This window comes from Ceratosolen solmsi, unplaced genomic scaffold, assembly GCF_000503995.2.
Source record: "Ceratosolen solmsi marchali unplaced genomic scaffold, CerSol_1.0 scaffold1, whole genome shotgun sequence".
Lineage (NCBI taxonomy): Eukaryota > Metazoa > Arthropoda > Insecta > Hymenoptera > Agaonidae > Ceratosolen > Ceratosolen solmsi.
This window is the reverse complement of record NW_011948415.1, coordinates 14,232,715-14,241,547: the sequence shown is the minus strand read 5'-3', so window position 1 is coordinate 14,241,547 and position 8,833 is coordinate 14,232,715. Positions and strand designations below refer to the sequence as shown.

At 33.1% G+C, this 8,833-nt stretch overlaps 1 protein-coding gene across 1 annotated transcript in view; it reads right to left on the bottom strand.

The window, feature by feature from the left end:
- LOC105368957 (protein FAM102B) overlaps positions 1–8,833 on the bottom strand; it is a 96,437-nt gene that overhangs the window by 32,175 nt on the left and 55,429 nt on the right. The window lies entirely within an intron of this gene.

The window sequence follows — 8,833 nt, the reverse complement described above, 5'->3', positions numbered from 1 at the left end:
GATCCGAACCCGTTGTTATCCTCCATGCATCACAGCACTTAAATATAACATTAACTACATTTTGATAAAAAGATAATTGAATGTCTTAAACAAAAAAAAGAAAAAAAAAACGTACGTTTCTAAGTTACGATAGAAAAAAAATACAAAATCTCCGTATCATAGATTTACAAGAAAATTAAATAATAAGTAAATTAATAATAATTCATTATTGCAATCAAATATAAGCTAACCAACACATTAAAGATATTTTTATTTGCTTTGTAAGGAGAAAGTTGCAATATTATTTATCAAAATTATCCCTGCTATATGCTCTTTAAAGAGTTTAATGTTAGTTTAAAACTGGACACTTAACGTGGATCATTGAACTTAATAAAATATTATCAATGATAAACATAGATTTATCAATTAATGAAATCATCTTAACTATATTTCGTTCATTTCTAATAGAAATACAATAATATTTACATGAAAAAGTTGTTACGGTCAAATTTATATTCTCCGTATTCAATAACCAATTCATATATTATTGCTATTAAATGTTGTTCGATATTAAATGCATTCCCCAAAAGAGAAAGATATTTCGAGAAATTACGCTTTACTCTATTAAGTATTATCGATATAATTGCAAATATGTTTGATCGTATCGGCCTGTTGCGAAAACTGCTCTTTCTCCTCCATAATATACATCCCATCAATTGCACATTTAGTCTCCAAGTTACGATATAGAGGAAGAAATGAAAATATAATGCAAAACCTAAATTAAGCCATCGTCGTGTATAATAATAAGGCGTAATAGGAGCGAGAGAGAGAGAGAGAGAGAGAGAGAGAGAGACAAATCGTTATAGGTACAGGCACTATTAATGTAACAAGAACGTAGTATAAGGATAAGTTACGGCAAGTCCAGCGACGCCGGAGGGGGGGGGAGTGCGGCGACAGTGGCTACGGTGATTGGGGTCGCGCTTGATAGAAGAGGGAGGGGGAGGAAGGAAGAGGGTAGCGTAGCCGAGTCTGGCGAAGATCCGGGCAAAGAAGAATCGACGATAATCAGCGACTCGCTACGTTCGCTGGTGATTTTCCACACAAGGAGTCTTGCACATTGAAGAATATTATATTTGATTTTTCCTCACATAGTATGTAGATATAGTAAAGATTGAAATACTTTTGAATTTAACTTGACTTCCTAACCATCCAGTTGGAAAAGTTAAAATACTGTACGAAGGGTAGAAGGCAGGGATAAGAAGAACTTGGTAATCAGGAAAGCTTAAGCGGTAACTCTGTGTGAACAGACTTTATGGATAATAAATAGTTCAAATAGTAAGAGGATACCACACTAATCCGAGCAGAGTTAGACAAAGTTCTTACTTGATAATGTCGGGGGACGAGAAAATCATTTTAGCTTGTCGATTTAAGGCGACCGACCACGTCCCGTTCTCTCTCCTCCTTACCATCGCCGCATTCGACTTCCTCAGCTTCTCCTTCGATCATATGCGCATTGGGGTAGGCCCAATAGTGACCTTATAGTCGGCGCAATAATACAATTGTCCTTGTTTTCACGGGCGACTATGAGATTCTCCTACCTACGCGCTTAAAAACTTGCGCCGATCGAAACGAAATTGTAACAACGATAATCGCCAGTACCAGAGTATAATAAAAATTTTAATAATCATGATTTGGTTTGATTAGTACAATTAATATAAATAAAAATAAACATTCGAATAATCGATAAAAAAAAAATTTTTAAATATTGAAGGTTATTTTGTGCATTCTTCTTTCATGATGCTTGCATTAAGTTACAATTAATTAATTGTTGATTAAATGCGTAGTATTACATAACGAGGATTTAATTTTTTTTCTTTTTTTTTTTGTTCTTTATTTTATAATAAAATTAATGTAAAGATGCTAACTAAATTAATGCCTCGTGGTACTTAAAATGAAAAAACTTTTATATTTTAGTTCCTTTACACGTAAATGTAGTCTTATCAGAAATCATATTAATTATCCAAGTTGATGTTGAAATTTATACTAACCCTTGATTAAAATAAACGAGCTTTTGGAGGATAAATGAACGAAAGAAATATCTTCTATATGATTTATTTACGATGCAATGCAAGATACAATCAGCGCTATTTTGCCTCAGTGAGCGAACGGAATTAAACAGCACCAGCATATCGTCATTGTATACGCTAGGCCAGATAAAGAGGAAAGTTAAGAAAGAAAATGCGCGCGCATCGTGACTCTCAAGGCAACGCACGTGTGTAGCATCGCTCGTAAATAAATAGGATCGCGTGAGTCGCGTGAGCTCCTTCGATGATTTTCCCCGCTGTTGTCACGGTGCTCTTAATTCTTATCTGCTTTCCCTGCTCTTACATTGACTTTCCAAGCGACGCAGTCGATTATCATCATCGACTTGCGAGCTCCAAAATCACGCTCATACACACAATACATTTTATCGATCGATGTATCGGGGCTGTGTTGTCTTGAGCAATAAGTTGTTTTTCTTGATCGGTCACGTAAAGTGGAACAACACGCAACTCATGATGTCCTTTTACGTAGCAAAGTCTCTTTTTATACAATGTATGGCAACAATCTATAATAAATGCAACGTTATGCTGTATTTTTATATTATTTATGAATCATTTTTAAGCTCGAGCTTTCTTATTGCTTATTGCGTCAATAACTAGGTTTTTTTTGTTTTGCTAGATAATTTAGTGTCTATTGTTACAATCGTTGCTTTATTATTTATTATTTATCGAACAATTGTTTATGTTTCAAAGCTATTTCTCGATTTTTAACAGAATAAGATTATGTAAACAAATCCGTAACTTCATCTGAATTTATGATTATCATCATGATTAATTAAATATTCTAGAATTTTCTGGCAATCTTATAATTTACTTAAGATGTAATAAAATTTAATTTATTGTGTCGAATTATATGAAAACGGATATACATTTTATATCGATATTCATACTCTTTCGTTTTTTCCAAACTCCTATTAACTATGTGAATGTCGTTAAAAGCCGAGCTGTATAGTGTGTAAATAAAAATTTTTTTTTTTTTTTTTTTTTTTTTTTTTTTTACAAATAAATCAAAGTTCGAGGTGAAACAAAATAACAAAGTTCACAATATGTGGTCCAAAAAATAACATTGACTGGATCGTGGAAATCCGACTTTGTAGCCGAGGCCATTTTCCAAATCTCCATAGTCACGTTCGCAGTCTTACTTCGATAAATATGATCTTATATCGTGTATTTTTCCGCGAGTCACGATAATACCAAATTAACGCTAATAAGATCCAAGTGAGATCATCGCAGGTATGAAATTATAGGTAGAAAATTTTTTTCACTTCTTAAATCCTCGTTATAACAATAATTTTTCGGGATTGATATTGTTAGCTCTGTTGTTTAATATAATTTGTCAATAAATAATATGTAATAAATATTATAGGTGCGTGGTGGATAAGTACGGAGGGACGTCGAAGCGAAGGATTCTAGCCTGAAATAATTTTGGACGAAGATAAACGCGAAATTTGTGCAATTTTAAATAATTACAGAACAAAGTTACTATAATAATAACTATAATAATTACAAACAAATAATTACAGAACAAGCTGTACCGCGAATGTACATAGTATTTCACGACTACTAAGCCTCTAATCACTGGACTTGTTTTTATTTCATTTTGATGAAGTAAATCTACACGGCTGAAAATGAGTAGAATTTGCGACTACGGCGAATGCTATTAGATACATCCCATCTTCAAACAGATGTAAAACATCATTTCGATGTAACGAATTCATATTCTTTAAACAATCGAACAATTGTTCGTTTACCGTTAATTTGTAATGATTCATTTAACAAGTAAGTTAGTTTATTTGCAACTCTTTTGTTTCATTAATTTTTAATTTAAGTATTTTAGCGAACGTTTTCATCCGTAAATTTATTAAATATTAAATCTATTATCTTACGAGTGATTTTGTGATTTTTATGCATGGGACTTTGATTACAATATAGATGTGTTTAATGTTACTAATAAAAGAACGAAATTGATAACTTGATTTTTAATTTAAGACAGTGTCTATTCAGTAATGCAAGAAATGCCATGAGCCTTGTCAATTATATATCAGTGGAGTGTCTCTATATGCAATATATTTTTTATTAAATACTCTCTTCATGCGATATTATTGGAAAGTTGAGATAAATTACTACTTAGAAAGTTATTAACTTCATGATGATAAAAAAAAAAAAAAAGATAATCAGTGGTAGGACCGAAAAATGAGCTCGAGCATAATTTTTAATTAAAAGAGAGGCTTCCTCGAGCAGATAGATAAAAAAATTTATCGGAATTCACACATGAAATTTTTCATGGCTTAAGTCCCAACATCATTACTCTCCGCTGGCAACTTGAATTATCCGATGGGTTTATTTCAGGCACCGGCTACTCGTACTAGAAAATGAAAATTTTCAACCAAGAATTACAATAAATCAAGCAGACACGCGACGGTTTTCCATTATAACAACCATCGTACATGGCTCGTTGTGTTTCATGTACGCAATAACTTTGTGCTAAACAATGAAGAAGAAGAAGAAGAAGAAGAAGCTGGACAGCGCTCACATTACATTTATGTGTCTAACGTGGCAAATATAATGCACAGAAATGCTTATGGATCTATTATTGTTTACCCATTTAATTTGGAAAATTACGATTTTTCATTACGAGAATGGAATGTCAACTGAAACAGTCTGATGGAGTAAATAGTAGGATATCAGGGAGCATTTTAAATGTCTTTCTCTGATTAAAAGTCCACTCGTCTTATTCGTTATTGATAATTACCAGTCGCGACATCAAAATAATGGCTTTATTTAAATAAAAAAAAAAATTAAAAAAAAAAAACAAAAGAAAAATACGAGTGGTTTGTATACAAAATTTAAACGTCATTATAATAATTAAAATGGGATTAAATAATTAAAATAATTAAAATTTGTTCGACATCAAACTGAATCGAGAAACTACTTAGAAAATATGCGAAAATCCACCTGGAGAGAATATTTGGAATATAAAGCTTTCCACAATCTCTTAATTACTAAAGGTAATCTTGAATACATTCATCACCATAACTTACGTCTCTTGGATAATTTAATTGCTTTTTATTTATGTGTGCGACTAGAACATCTTGTTGAAATAGCTAAAGAAGATTCGCGAATGGTGAAGCAAAATTTATAATAAACAAATACTCGAGGTATATATATATATATATATATATATATGATAAAGCTATCTTAATCTCAAACACTTTTGAAATTTTAAGTAATGAAAGTAGAAGTAAGTAATAAAGCTATTAGAGCTCATCTTGCTACTTAAACAATTTAGAATTTTTTTTTGGCACATGGACGTAGTGAACGTTTGATAACTTTCGACTTTTACGAATCCTTTTATTTTCTTTATTATACACTTTTTCTATCAACTTTTTCAATCAATTGTTTATCGACCAAACTTTAGACATTCAGAGCTATGCGTTTAAGAATTCAATATTATTAATAACTATGTAACTTTTTATTGGAAGATGCATTTATACTACAGATATTCTTTTAAATTAATTACAAAATTATTTCACAACCGTATCAATTAGTATAAAGTTTTATATTCGAGACTTTTCAAATTCACATGCGATATAGGCCATCGGAACGGCTGTGAGATCGGCGATTTTCAATTCATAATATCATCATAAGAACCATAAGAAACAATTAATTGCGAAAAACTTTTCAATTATGATTTAACGCGGAATAATACTCCTACGTGTGCCTATGGATGTCCAATGCCGTAACGTTTTACCAAATGCTTTTAAAATTATTCCAACGAAATTAATTATTAAAAATTAAATTAAAAGGGAAAAGTGGAAAAATAATTTCAAATTTGTAGCATTGAATTTAATTAAATTTCTATTGAAAATAACAATAAATTTAGCATGTATAATAAATATCCTTAGAGTGTCAATACTTTTAGTACAATCGTCTTTTAATCCCTAAATTTAGCGGATAAAAATGCACACTATATTAAGTCTGATTAATTAGTGATCTAAAATTTGCGAGCGTTCACGCGCGCTCTTTCTTTAATTAGAAATACTACCATTAGTTTTTTGAAATTATCCTTTATGGCCAATAGATACAGAAGCGTAAAGCCATTTGAATGATAATTAGGTAAGGAAGAATAAATCCAACGGTCATCCAATGCTCACGAGCGGTAAACTATTAAAAGATAATTTTATAATTAAAATGTTAAAAGAAGCAAGAAAACTTGTCATTATATTCCATTCGTGGCGTCTTAATTCGACCCTCGCGTTTGCACTTGCACAATTCAATACAATAATTAAGTAACCAAGATCTATCTGCCTGTAATCGCGTATGACCGAGTATTCGCTCTTGGCCGGCCATTCGTCGAATCAACAAAGGCCATCGTATATTGAGCGAGCACCCGAGCCCATCGAAATCTCCTCATTACTGCTGATAAGTAAAGTAAGAAATCTCGTTGCCAATAGCACGAGCAATCACTAGGATGACTTCCGTCGCGCGAAACGTCGAGGTGGAAGTTTAGCGCTGCTATTGAAGTCGTCGCGGGTTGCGAAAGACGCGACCTGAGCTTGTAATCAGCGACCGCTCGGCGATTTCCAATGTGGACGCGATCACGCAACGTCTCGAACGAATTATCGGAGCGATACGAATTGTCGGAGCGATACGAATTGCAGGTTCGCACGTCATTCGCCACTCTGACGAATAAAGCGATCTTTCCCGATAGATCGGGAAAGTGCGGGCAGCCGATCGATATAATAGATCGTGCCACGTACATTGAAAACGCCGACTCGCGTCATGTCTGTGTTACTAATAACCAAGCCAATGATTTTTTTTGTTTCTTTTTTTTTTTTTTTTTTATTCGATGATATTGCAAAATATTTGGCCTTATTTGATTGTCTTTTTTTCTCGATGCTCCCTTTGGGTTATGGAAACGGCTGGTGAAAGGAGGAACGGACGAAATATATAATCGTAGTGATTTTGTCTATGAGAATTGCGAGTCGAACATGTTACGGCGATGGTTGGTGAAGTTGGATGAACGAGGCTAATTTTTCTTTAAACTGGTTTATTTCGTAATGGACTTTATTATCATTGCCGCCTATTATATATTGAAAGGGATTAAATTAAATTGTTTTCCCAGTCATTTATAGGTTTTAATTTTCTCGATTCTACGCCCTCACAGTTATATATTCGGCAAATTTCTCGCCACACCTTCTTATGTCCACTACATCTCTCTCTCTCTCTCTCTCTCTCTCTACGTCATTCCTTAAGATTCGGATCTAATTTCGGATCTGATTTTGCATATCGATATTTGTACGATTCGGCCAAATACTATATTTGGTGATTAATGCTTTTAAAAAAAAGCAGTAATCGAATTATTCAGTCGATAATGTCCTATCATCGATCTTACCACTAAACAATATTAAACGAAGTGAAGAAGCACTTTCTTTGGAATATACCGTATACTGTAAACAAAAATATTCGTCGATCTTGAAGGTCCAAAGGGATAATCGAATCTTAAATATTAAATTACAAGAAAATCATAAATACTAATGTGGCTATTAGATGGATGATTTCTTTCTAAATATAAAGAGTGTGAAATAATAATGATTATTTTGATATGGAAAACGGTATTTTGATGATGTATCGAAAGCAGATAAATTGAGTGCACAAAAAACGTAAATGTTAAAAAGAACTTGTCTCGTTAAAGTGAAATAAATTTTTTTTTCAAATAAATATGCTTTCCAGACATTGAATGTAAATATTGCAGACGGGATAAATGAAGTTTAATACAAGTCGAATGAATAAACTAAATCTAAATAATGCTATAAACGTAGAAATTAGGTTGTTGCTTATTGTACAATTGGGCGTTCTCGATTATTTTTCTAAGCGTAAATTAAATTAGGCTAAAAGAGGAAATAAGTATTTAGCTACCATTTTTATAATGTTTTTTTTTCGAAAAACGAAAATAATGCCGGTTTTTGCGAAAATTAAAATCAATTGAGATTTATAATTTATAGACGCATACGTATTTTAAAATACATATTTTTCTTTTGTATATTAAAATTACTGGAATTAACTAATTTGGATAAAATAATTAAAATAGCTCTTGCTTTGAACATAATGACATATGAAGAAAATAAATTAGTTTTATTTCTATTTGCGACAGTTTGGCCAAATTACGAATTGTTTAATTGCAAATTTCAAATAATCGAATTGCTCTTATAAATTGTGCTGAAATTCCAACTATTTACTGACTAACGAATGACAATTTAACTTTCTATCTCAATGAATATTCCAATAATTCACGATTATCGTTACATCACAACGTCACATCACAAGTAAACCTTGTCCAAAAAAAACACAATTTTGTATCTTTCCAACGAGCGCGCGCGACTATATATAAAATGACAACAAATGATCAAATTACAGACAGAAGAGCTGCTTTCATCCATAAGAAAATGTATTCAGCCACATTCTTGCTAACAGCGATCGGTAATCGGTAAGCGAGCGGTCGCAATAGTCATCACGTAGCTCGTGCTTTATATTTTGGCGCAATCGCTCACCGCCGTGGATCTCACGTGCTGCCCTCCCACACTGCTTCAAGCACACATACTAATGTACTTGAAAAATAACAGGACGTGAATTCTGGGACGTGCACGTCCTCGTCGTTCGGCCTATCGAAGCTATCCGCTGCCCCTCCATGGTCCCTCTACACCCCCCCCCCCCCCCCCCCCCCCCCCCCCCCCACCCCCCCCCCCCCACCA